We start from the raw sequence: 13,297 nt of genomic DNA on the forward strand, positions 1-13,297 counted from the left end.
GGTGACGCATCCCCCAGGGACGGCACGAGAGAGCCCCAGCAAGCCAGTGACTCAGCCCCGTAACAGGGTTAGAGGCAGAGAATCCCAGTGGAAAAAGGGGAACCGGCCAGGCAGAGACAGCAAGGGCGGTTCGTTGCTCCAGAGCCTTTCCGTTCACCTTCCCACTCCTGGGCCAGACTACACTCAATCATATGACCCACTGAAGAGATGAGTCTTCAGTAAAGACTTAAAGGTTGAGACCGAGTTTGCGTCTCTGACATGGGTAGGCAGACCGTTCCATAAAAATGGAGGTCTATAGGAGAAAGCCCTGCCTCCAGCTGTTTGCTTAGAAATTCTAGGGACAATTAGGAGGCCTGCGTCTTGTGACCGTAGCGTACGTATAGGTATGTACGGCAGGACCAAATCAGAGAGGTAGGTAGGAGCAAGCCCATGTAATGCTTTGTAGGTTAGCAGTAAAACCTTGAAATCAGCCCTTGCTTTGACAGGAAGCCAGTGTAGAGAGGCTAGCACTGGAGTAATATGATCAAATTTTTTGGTTCTAGTCAGGATTCTAGCAGCCGTATTTAGCACTAACTGAAGTTTATTTAGTGCTTTATCCGGGTAGCCGGAAAATAGAGCATTGCAGTAGTCTAACCTAGAAGTGACAAAAGCATGGATTAATTTTTCTGCATCATTTTTGGACAGAAAGTTTCTGATTTTTGCAATGTTACGTAGATGGAAAAAAGCTGTCCTCGAAATGGTCTTGATATGTTCTTCAAAAGAGAGATCAGGGTCCAGAGTAACGCCGAGGTCCTTCACAGTTTTATTTGAGACGACTGTACAACCATTAAGATTAATTGTCAGATTCAACAGAAGATCTCTTTGTTTCTTGGGACCTAGAACAAGCATCTCTGTTTTGTCCGAGTTTAATAGTAGAAAGTTTGCAGCCATCCACTTCCTTATGTCTGAAACACATGCTTCTAGCGAGGGCAATTTTGGTGCTTCACCATGTTTCATTGAAATGTACAGCTGTGTGTCATCCGCATAGCAGTGAAAGTTTACATTATGTTTTCGAATAACATCCCCAAGAGGTAAAATATATAGTGAAAACAATAGTGGTCCTAAAACAGAACCTTGAGGAACACCGAAATGTACAGTTGATTTGTCAGAGGACAAACCATTCACAGAGACAAACTGATATCTTTCCGACAGATAAGACCTAAACCAGGCCAGAACATGTCCGTGTAGACCAATTTGGGTTTCCAATCTCTCCAAAAGAATGTGGTGATCGATGGTATCAAAAGCAGCACTAAGGTCTAGGAGCACGAGGACAGATGCAGAGCCTCGGTCCGATGCCATCAAAATGTCATTTACCACCTTCACAAGTGCCGTCTCAGTGCTATGATGGGGTCTAAAACCAGACTGAAGCATTTCGTATACATTGTTTGTCTTCAGGAAGGCAGTGAGTTGCTGCGCAACAGCCTTCTCTAAAATCTTTGAGAGGAATGGAAGATTCGATATAGGCCGATAGTTTTTTATATTTTCTGGGTCAAGGTTTGGCTTTTTCAAGAGAGGCTTTATTACTGCCACTTTTAGTGAGTTTGGTACACATCCAGTGGATAGAGAGCCGTTTATTATGTTCAACATAGGAGGGCCAAGCACAGGAAGCAGCTCTTTCAGTAGTTTAGTTGGAATAGGGTCCAGTATACAGCTTGAAGGTTTAGAGGCCATGATTATTTTCATCATTGTGTCAAGAGATATAGTACTAAAACACTTGAGCGTCTCTCTTGATCCTAGGTCCTGGCAGAGTTGTGCAGACTCAGGACAACTGAGGTTTGGAGGAATACGCAGGTTTAAAGAGGAGTCCGTAATTTGCTTTCTAATAATCATAATCTTTTCCTCAAAGAAGTTCATGAATTTATCACTGCTAAAGTGCAAGTCATCCTCTCTTGGGGAATGCTGCTTTTTAGTTAGCTTTGCCACAGTATCAAAAAGGAATTTCGGATTGTTCTTATTTTCCTCAATTAAGTTAGAAAAATAGGACGATCGAGCAGCAGTAAGGGCTCTTCGGTACTGCACGGTACCATCCTTCCAAGCTAGTCGGAAGACTTCCAGTTTGGTGTGGCGCCATTTCCGTTCCAATTTTCTGGAAGCTTGCTTCAGAGCTCGGGTATTTTCTGTGTACCATGGAGCTAGTTTCTTATGAGACATTTTTTAGTTTTTAGGGGTGCAACTGCATCTAGGGTATTGCGCAAGGTTAAATTGAGATCCTCAGTTAGGTGGTTAACGGATTTTTGTCCTCTGGCGTCCTTGGGTAGGCAGAGGGAGTCTGGAAGGGCATCAAGGAATCTTTGTGTTGTCTGTGAATTTATAGCACGACTTTTGATGTTCCTTGGTTGGGGTCTGAGCAGATTATTTGTTGCAATTGCAAACGTAATAAAATGGTGGTCTGATAGTCCAGGATTATGAGGAAAAACATTAAGATCCACAACATTTATTCCATGGGACAAAACTAGGTCCAGCGTATGACTGTGAGAGTGAGTGGGTCCAGAGACATGTTGGACAAAACCCACTGAGTCGATGATGGCTCCAAAAGCCTTTTGGAGTGGGTCTGTGGACTTTTCCATGTGAATATTAAAGTCACCAAAGATTAGAATATTATCTGCAATGACTACAAGGTCTGATAGGAATTCAGGGAACTCAGTGAGAAACGCTGTATATGGCCCAGGAGGCCTGTAAACAGTAGCTATAAAAAGTGATTGAGTAGGCTGCATAGATTTCATGACTAGAAGCTCAAAAGACGAAAACGTCATTTTTTTTTTTTGTAAATTGAAATTTGCTATCGTAAATGTTAGCAACACCTCCGCCTTTGCGGGATGCACGGGGATATGGTCACTAGTGTAGCCAGGAGGTGAGGCCTCATTTAACACAGTAAATTCATCAGGCTTAAGCCATGTTTCAGTCAGGCCAATCACATCAAGATTATGATCAGTGATTAGTTCATTGACTATAATTGCCTTTGAAGTAAGGGATCTAACATTAAGTAGCCCTATTTTGAGATGTGAGGTATCATGATCTCTTTCAGTAATGACAGGAATGGAGGTGGTCTTTATCCTAGTGAGATTGCTAAGGCGAACACCGCCATGTTTAGTTTTGCCCAACCCAGGTCGAGGCACAGACACGGTCTCAATGGTGATAGCTGAGCTGACTACACTAACTATGCTAGTGGCAGACTCCACTATGCTGGCAGGCTGGCTAATAGCCTGCTGCCTGGTGGCTTCATGGCGTTGGACAGTCTCCTGGTGGTGGGACAGCATGGCAACAAGGTCCTGGGAACTGGCTGCCTCTGGGTTCATTTTTGGCTCTGTGTTTCTGTCAGGACCCGGTTACGAACCCGGGTCTCCGGAGTGAGACAGTCACTTGACCAACTGAGCCACGAATAGTCGGCAGAACCCAGAAGATGAGGCAGACACAGCAGTACTTGAGACGGTGTATTTAATGAAGTAAAAAGTGAAGTTCTTCAGGAAAACATGTAACTCCACAACCTCAAAAGGAATTCCACAAGAACAAAGGTAATCCTCCAAGACAAAAAGGCAAATCCACAAGGTGGAAGGCACAGCACAAAAAGCCTCAAAAGATACCCAAAAACAAACAAACAAGAACAAAAAACAGAATTCCACAAGAGAGTCCACCGGGATCAACAAGAGATCACAGAGTACTAGGGCTGGGTGCTAACATACAAACACAGAGCAAAGAACTGAGGAAAACAAAGGGCTTAAATACAATCAGGGGAAACGAGGCACAGGTGCAAATAATAATGGGGATCAAGGGAAAACAAAAGGTCAAAAGGCACAATGGGGGCATCTAGTGACGAAAAACTGGAACAACCCTGGCCAAATCCTGACAGAATTTGGTGCATTTTCCCCCATATTCTATTAAGTTCTCTTTCTTTTTATAATATATTACACATATATTACAGTTCCTCCATTTTGTTTTTCCGCTAACATATTCTGTGCCTCTATGGTACAGTTTTTATTGCTATCTATCTGTACTGTTAGACCTTCCATTTCCTTTGTTAATATGGAGTCTTTGGGCCTAAATTGCTTTTGTTTTAGAAATGAGTACTGAATTGCATGGCATCTAAAGGCACATTTAAAAGAGTCCCATACAATTAGGGGATCTGCTGTACCTACAGTTGATGTCGGAAGTTTACATACACTTAGGTTGGAGTCATTAAAACTCATTTTTCAACCACTCCACAAATTTCTTGTTAACAAACTATAGTTTTGGCAAGCCCTGACCTCAATCCCATAGAAAATGTATGCGAGCAAGGGGGCCTACAAACCTGACTCAGTTACATTAGCTCTGTCAGGAGGACTGGGCCAAAATTCACCCAACTTATTGTGGGAAGCTTGTGGAAGGCTACCCAAAAAGTTTGCCCAAGTTAAACAATTTAAAGGCAATACTACCAAATACTAATTGAGTGTAAACATCTGACCCACTGGGAATGTGATGAAAGAAATAAAAGCTGAAATAAATTATTCTCTCTGCTATTATTATGACATGTCACATTCTTAAAATAAAGTGGTGATCCTAACTGACCTAGGACAGGGAATGTTTACCAGGATTAAATGTCAGGAATTGTGAAAAACTGAGTTTAAATGTATTTGGCTAAGGTGTATGTAAACTTCCGACCTCAACTGTATGTTATGATGGAAAAAGTCAGTTAGAAATGATTCTGTCCTAGTTAAAAACAAGTTGTCATCCAACAGGCTTTGATTAAATGTCCATTATCCTCGCCCACGTGGAAATTCTACAAGGGTAATAATGTATATGCCAATTATTCTGTCCCCTCTCAACACTTTTTTAAACTTTTGGTGCAAGTGAGAAAGATGTACGAATGTAGTCAAGACGATTAGCTTGTTTGAACCTCCGCCATGCATATCTCACTAGGTCATGGCCTTTGTTTGTAATGAATTGATAAATAGCCAAAATTGCTTTTATATTAGAATTTACTATGTATTCTCCCTGTGTAATGAAAGCAATTTTTTACATTTCTTTGCATGAGCTATATATACAACAGTATATACTCTTTCTTTCATCCTAATCATTAAATAATTTTTCTCCTCTCCCTTTACACACACACACACACACACACACGCACACGCACACGCACACGCACACGCACACGCACACGCACACGCACACGCACACACACACACACACACACACACACACACACACACACACACACACACACACACACACACACACACACACACACACACACACACACACACACACACACACACACACACACACACACACACCACAGATATCCACACAATCCCTGCTCTCTCCTCTGCCTGCCCATGACCCACTTCTTCTCCTTCCCATTGGCATACGAAGGGTTAACTCAGAAGGCAAGAGGAAAGCTTGTTTATCAGAATCAGAACATAGGACACAGTAAAACTAGATAGAGAGCCAATGTAGGACTGGAGTGTATTGTGTTAAATAGAACAGACACGCCATCTCAGGCCCAGAGAACAGTGAAGCAGAGAGCCCTTATGAGGGCCCTTACCGTATATGTACTGAAACAGTACTACAGAGGCTGGAGACGGCAGGTTCAGTGGTAGATGTATACCGGAGGGGGGGGCATACTATCATGAGAGAAGAGAGAATGTATGTGAGAGAAGGTTGGATGCAGGGAGAGAGAATTGCAAGGGACAAGGAGAAGGAGAGTGTGTGAGAGGGAGGTAGAATATTGGGGGACAAGAGGAAATATGAAAGTGTGTGTTTGTGAGAGAGAGAGAGCGAGAGGGGTAGGATGAGAGGGAGAGAGGGGGATAGAAAGTCAGAATAGAGAGTAACAAGAGCAGCTAGAGTGAGTGAGTGAGTGGAAAATTGAGGTAAAAGGAGAGGGGGGAAAGTGAATGAGTGAGATCCACCTACCAGCTGTAGAGAGAGAGAGAGAGAGAGAGAGAGAGAGAAAGAGAGAAAGAGAGAGCAGGACTGTTTGAATGAGCCACATTGGAGAGGGAGAGTATGGGAGTGTGTGTGCGAGGGAGAGATGGAGACAGTGCTATAGAGGGGGTAGGGCAGGTGAAATTGTGTGTGTATGTGTGTGAGAGAGAGGTTGTCAGATCCCCCTCGAAGTAGAGGCTGCTGCTCAGTGCAGTTGCTCTGGGTCCCATTGATACTCATTTATATAGTGGGATGAGCTGAAAATGTCATTTTGAATGGAGGGAAAAACATTTGCTATATTTTTACCTTTCCTTATTTGTCCTTCTGGATCTTTACTCATCTCCACTGGTCCTCCTGGCTCTCTTTGTGGGTGTATAAAGGAGGTCACTGCGGACACAAAGAAACAGAACACAGTCCAGTAAAAGGTATTTATGCTTCAGGTTTCTTTTTAGTTATATGCTGATGTATTGTCTTAAAGAATCATTGATAGAGTAACATGAGTACTATCATTAATCATAAGAGCCACGGGAATGTAGAGCAGGTTTTGGTGATTGGGGACCGACCGAGATAGGTGACAGGAGAAGTGTCAGGAAGGCACAGCGAGTAATAGGATAGGGGCGATGGTTTGATGACAGGGATCCACTGTGAGGTAAGGTAAGACGCCTAGAAGGAAGCTTGGATATACGCAAGAGGTTTGTGGCATAGTCTCAGCGATGCATGATTTGAACAGAGTGGGGTGTGAGCTGGAAAGGCGCTGTGTTCTTTAGAGAGTGAAGTGAGCACAGCGCTGGAGTCTGTTGAAAAAGCAGGGGGGGGGGGCATGTACTACAGAGTGATGGTGGTGAAGAGGTCTAATATAATGTATAACGTTTTATGCATTATACAGAAAGTATTCACACCCATTGAATGAGATTCTGTGTCCCTTGCCTACACACAATACCCCATAATGTCAAAGAGGGCTTATTACAAATTAATAAAAAATAAAAAGCTGAAATGTCTTGAGTCAATAAGTATTCAACCCCTTTGTTATGGCAAGACTAAATAAGTTCAGGAGTAAACATTTTCTTAACCGAGGCGTCCTTCCTAACCGAGTTGCCGGAGAAGAAGGAAACAAGGTTTCTCAGGGTTTTCACCATGATGCCAATGGGTATGTTATGGGTATGGGTATGCTTGTCAGTTTTGTGGATAAAAATAAACTGAATAGAGCTAAGCAGAGGCAAAATCCTAGAGGAAAACCTGGTTCAGTCTGCTTTCCTAAAGACACTGGGAAACAAATGAACATTTCAGCAGGACAATAATCTAAAACACAATGCCAAATATGCACTGGATTTTCTTACCAAGATTACATTGAATGTTTCTGAGTGGCCTAGTTACAGTTTTGTAACATTTTACTGCAGTGGGCTAAATTATGTTCACACAGAGTGATTCTTGGTAGTTTTAAACAAGTCAACTTTAAAATAGATATAGAGTTGAAATGTATTACATTTTGAGTTTGCATCAAATGTTACACTTTATATACAGAAGACTGAAATATAACAAAAATGTTTGACATGGAAACACCAGTTTAAAAAAAAACTTTATTAATGATGAAATTATTAAAAATATCAATAAAGTTCCACCCATGAGGCCAAAGAGTGCTCTTTTGGCCATTGACTGCAGGAAAGGGCAACATCAGCTTGAAAATATATGGCAATCTAGCTATGATCAACAACCAACTTGACAGAGCTAGAATAATTGTCTTAATAATTATGTCAATATTGTACTATCCAGGTGTGGAAATCTCTTAGAGACTTACTCAGAAAAACTCACAGCTATAATCACTGCCAAAGGTTATTCTAACATGTATTGACTCAGGGGGTGTGAATACTTATGTAAATTAGATATTATTGTTTTTGTTTTTTTTAATTGCAAAAATGTACAAAAACATGTTTTCACTTTGTCATGGGTGAGATGGGTGAGTGAAAACCTATATTTAATCCATTTTGAATTCAGGCTGTAACACAACCAAATGTAGAATAAGTCAATGGGTATGAATGCAAACGTCAAATATTGTACAATCCTGGTGAGGCAAGGTTCTAAGAGATTTACCCAGAAACTCTAACAGCTGTAAATGCCAGAGATGATTATAACATGTATTGGGGTGTGAATACTTATGGAAATGAGATATTTTTGTTTAAAATGTGCAATAGATTTCTAAATATGTTTTTCACTTTGTCATTATTGTAATATTATTTTATTATCCATATTGAATTCAGGCTGTAACACAATGTAGAATAAGTCAGTGGGAATGAATACAAAGTTGGACAGTACAGGGATGACATGATATCACTTAAAGGGATACTTCGGGATTTTGGCCCTTTATCTTCTTCCCCAGTCAGATGAACTCATGAGTATAATTTGCATGTACTGTATCTGCATTCAGTATGAAGGAAGATAGAGAAAGTTTTACAAGCCAATGCTAACTAGCATTAGTGCTATGACTGGAAGTCTATGTATCTACTAGCATGCTAGCAGTTACTATAGCCTTCCAGACCTTGCGCGAACACTAGTTAGCAATTGTGCTAATGCTTGTTAGAAACTTCCTTCAAACAGCACGCAGAGACATAAAAATGGTATTCATGAGTTCATTGGACTCCGAGGATGTAAATAAAGGGCTTCATTGCCAAAATCCTGAAGTAGCAGTTTAAGAGTAGATTAATATAACTCCATCACTCAATATCACTCTACAGATTTGTCAGGACTTACTTGTGCCTTGTATACCATGTATACCTGATTTCCATATAATTACTGTACAGTACGTAGCCAAACGCTTGTGGACAGTTAGTAGGTAAAACAGTTTATCAACTGAAATATTAAATAGTAGAAGTTTACAGTGTCTACACCTGATCCATTTAAATTGAGTTTTCTTAGTGTGAATAATTCCTTAATACGTACAGTAGTGCCCCACTTGGACCAGGGTTGGGAAATGGTTGAGTATGTACAAACTAGAACCGAAGAACGAGTAAGGTTGCAAAGCTACCGGTAATTTACCGCAATCCTCTTTAATTTTGTTCATCGATGGTAATTTAGGTAATTTATGCTTGAATAATTTTTTACAAATGTATTTATATTACATAGATTTTTTTTTACATCTGTGACAATAGTGTCCATGAATTTCTAGTGGATAAACCATGAGGTTCAAGCGAAAATAGCCTAATTAATGAAAAAACTCTTCCAAATATTGACTTTTTTTTCACAACTGCAACAAGTTTGGCGCCAAAACATTTACAACAAAGACATATGGACATCTAATGAAAAACGATATTTCATTTCATATTAAACACCATTGGTATTCGCTAAGTTGATGGTTTATATTTAGGATAATGTTTTACAGCTTCGTCATTCTATATATCATTTTTAAATGATTTAATTCGATTATTTAATATATTTTACATGTGATAATGCCACACAGAGGGCCAGAGATGAGAGATAATTAGACACCTGTGATAATCGGAGGTACCCAAGAATGCCACTAAATGTCATCTGATCAAATTCCCCCCAAGAATTTAAAGTTACCCAGATTCTGGTAGTTTACTGGTAAACTTAGACATTTTCCAATAATATACCCTCCCTTTGCAACCCTACATCCTATGTACTACAATTTTGGAAGGGAAATATTGATCCAAGGGGTGCATAAACTATTAGAGTTATAAAATGTGTTGCATCTTGCTGTGGGAGTTCAGAGGGGTAGAATGAGGAAATGGAAAGGTGAGGAGAATCATCGCAGAACTCATCAACACCCAATTTGACACACTTCCTTTTCTGCTGCTTGTCAACAAAATAGATATCATTACCTGATCTCTCTATTCATGGGTTCAGGCTTTGCTGAGAACACTAAGTAACAGTTTACTTGAAGACAGCCACACACCACTTTAGTTGTATCTCTGGGGTCATGGCCTGGCATAAAAACCAGTCATATTAGCTAGCCAAGTTGTGTGTGGCAGAGGTTGTTATAAAGATGGGAATGTGCTATGCGTCAATGGTGTAAGAAATGCACATGAGATTCAACTAAAGGAGACGTTGATCTTATAGCTACAGAAACTAATTGTCTATGCCTGCCTCTCTCTGGACGTAGTGTACATTATACCAGCCTTGCTGCAGACACTTATATTTTCTATGGGAAACTGGTAATTCATTTACAGAGAGGAGAAAATACACAGAAGTGCAGTTTAATTCCACAAAGACGGTGAAATTACTAACAAACTGTAATGAGTTCAAATGAACCGAAAGAAAATGGGGTTCATGGAGAGCACAACGATGAAAGAAAGTGTGAATGTAGACCACAATGCCCTTAGTCTTATTGGGCGCTTTTCCACTTGACAGAACTTGTACCCCTACTACCATTTCTGAATAAAGGAGAGCAATGGACAGGTCACTGTGTAGGAGATTTAACTCTGGTGTTTGCTGCAGTATCTCTCAAGGGTTTATTATGGAGAGTGGGGAAGACAAGAGGGAGACATGTTGACCATGTTTTTGTGGCAGCGGGACTCCTTACAAGGAATAAAGAGGGTGAATTCCGAGCTACTGCACAGTAAGATGCAGAATTTACAATACGATATAGCTTCATTCACTCCCATGGGGAAATCACAACTGGACTGCAGCAGATGGGACAAACACGCACGCACGCACGCACGCACGCACGCACGCACGCACACACACACACACACACACACACACACACACACACACACACACACACACACACACACACACACACAACTTGATCAACATATTAATAGAGTGGAAAAACGTAGGATTACTGAAGTTAAACGTCCTATATGCTCTGTTGCTTAAGTGCCATCAATTAAAGGCCTTGAGACAGCAATCCTCAGATGTATCCTTTTAACGAGCGTTCGACTGTTGTTTACTGTAACTGGCGTAACAGCCTGCCAGAGCAACACTCAATAAGATGGTGCAACACAACAAAATAGCTGTTCCTTCCATCTGACTCTGCAATCCTTTCATATTACATAGGACAGTCCCTAGAGTAAATATGTAGGCTAGTGGACAGGCCAGCAAAGCTGGAGCTGGTAAACTGCGACATAGCCATCATAATAGAGCACTGTAAAAATTTTACAAATTAAAAAATCTAAATGTACATTGTCAGTTGCTCTTATATTCCAATAACAAAACCATAATGTAGGTTTCATGACAGAATTATACTCTAGTAATTTCATTCCCCTTCTGCTGAAACACCACAATTCCTAGCTAATGATTCCACTGTAATAACAGTCTCTAAGAACGAGTCCAACACAGAGCCAGATGAAGAGCAATCATCAGTGGCCGATACTCCATCCCTCAAATAAGTGCCTAATAGTCAGGAAGTACAGTCTCCAAAACTAATTGCACTACAGTAATGAGTTACAGAACAAACTTTAACAAGACCCGACATCATAGTCCCCAGTTGTCAGCCATAACTGACAACGTTTATTAGGATCTTGTATGCTTCTGTTCCTCACAATTGCAACCAGAACCATTTGTACTAACAGGCATACATATTAAGTGAGTGTCACACAGATTACAGTGGAATTATTGGGCCATTGAAATGACCCAGAGACAGGTTCTTCTCTTTCCTTTCTCTCAACCTGATATATATTCCCACTGGCCCTATGTTTTTCTGTCTTTCTGCTGTGGTTGTGAAACAGTAAGATACCTGCAGCCGAGATCCCTTTCATGTTCAGTCGCTCTTTTCATGGCATTTTAATGCACTCGGTCAAACCGTGCCAGCCATGAGAGGAGGGAGCTGAGGAGAAAGTGTGCTGCCTCGTGTACATATTACGCTACTGTTTAAGGGTCATTCCACAGAAGTTGTGTAAATTGGGGGTAACCACTTTTTTTCTCCAAATGTATGACCTATTTTCCCAAAACTTTCAGCACACTTCTTATGACATACATTATGTCAGGTGGACAGACCTGGTGGAAAGACAGTGGACAGACAGTGCATTCGGGAAAGTATTCAAACCCCTTCACTTATTCCACATTTTGTTCCGTTACAGCCTTACTATAAAATTGATTAAATAGATTTGTCTCCTCATTAATCTACACACAATACCCCATAATGACAAAGCTAAAACAAGTTTTTTGATTTTTTGCAAATGTATTAAAAATAAAAAAACTGAAATATCACATGTACATAAGTATTCAGACCCTATACTCAGTACTTTGTTGAAGGACCTTTGGCAGCGATTACAGACTTGAGTATTTTTGGGTATGACACTACAAGCTTGGCACACCTGTATTTGGGGAGTTTCTCCCATTCTTCTCTGCAGATCCTCTCAAGCTCTGTCAGGTTGGATGGGGAGAATTGCTGCACAGCTATTTTTAGTCTCTACAGAGATATTTGATTGGGTTCAAGTCCGGGCTCTAGCTGGGCCACTCAAGGACATTCAGACAGTTGTCCTGAAGCCACTCCTGTGGTGTTTTGGCTGTGTGCTTTGGATCGTTGTCCTGTTGGAACGTGAGCCTTTGCCCAAGTCTGAGGTCCTGAGCGCTATGGAGCAGGTTTTCATCAAGGATCTCTCTGTACTTTGCTCTGTTCATCTTTCCCTTGATCCTAACTAGTCTCCCAGTCCCTGCGACTGAAAAACATCCCCACAGCATGATGCTGCCACCACCATCCTTCAGCGCAGGCATGGTATTGGCAAGGTGATGTGCGGTGCCTGGTTTCCTCCAGACGTGACGCTTGTTCTTCAGGCCAAAGACTTCAATCTTGGTTTCATCAGACCAGAGAATCTTGTTTCTCTTGGTCTGAGAGTCCTTTAGGTGCTTTTGGAAAACTCCAAGTGGGCTGTCATGTGCCTTTTACTGAGGTGTGGCTTCTGTCTGGCCACTCTACCGTAAAGGCCTAATTGGTGGAGTGCTGCAGAAAAGGTTGTCTTTCTGGAAGTTTGTCCCCATCAGAGGAACTCTGGAGCTCTGTTAGAGTGACCATTGCCCTTCTCCCCCGATTGCTCAATTTGGCCGGATGGCCAGCTCTAGGACAAGTATAGGTGGTTCCAAACTTCTTCCATTTAAGAATGGTGGTGGCAACTGTGTTCTTGGGGACTTTCAATGCTGCAGAAATGTTTTGCTACCCTGTGCGACACAATCCTGTCTCGGAGCTCTACGGACAATTGCCACAACTTTGGAAGTATGCTTGGGGTCATTGTCCATTTGGATGACCCATTTGCGATGAGCTTTAATTCCTGACTGATGTCTTGATGTTGCTTCAATATATCCACATAATTTTCCTTCTTCATGAAGCCATCTATTTTGTGAAGTGCAGAGAGATTTACACAGAAACTCTCACAGCTGTAAATGTCAAAGATGATTCTGA

The 13,297-nt window shown here is 41.3% G+C and overlaps 1 protein-coding gene across 1 annotated transcript in view; it reads left to right on the forward strand.

Moving 5' to 3' along the window:
* The first annotated feature begins 5,995 nt into the window (after positions 1-5,995).
* Positions 5,996-13,297, forward strand: part of LOC124047631 (SH3 and multiple ankyrin repeat domains protein 1-like) — a 59,205-nt gene continuing 51,903 nt past the window's right edge. Inside the window, 1 exon segment of the mRNA XM_046367950.1 lies at positions 5,996-6,368. The gene's annotated coding sequence lies outside the window, so the exon portion shown is untranslated.

The sequence above is a fragment of the Oncorhynchus gorbuscha genome, linkage group LG11, assembly GCF_021184085.1.
Source record: "Oncorhynchus gorbuscha isolate QuinsamMale2020 ecotype Even-year linkage group LG11, OgorEven_v1.0, whole genome shotgun sequence".
NCBI classification, from domain to species: Eukaryota; Metazoa; Chordata; class Actinopteri; order Salmoniformes; family Salmonidae; genus Oncorhynchus; species Oncorhynchus gorbuscha.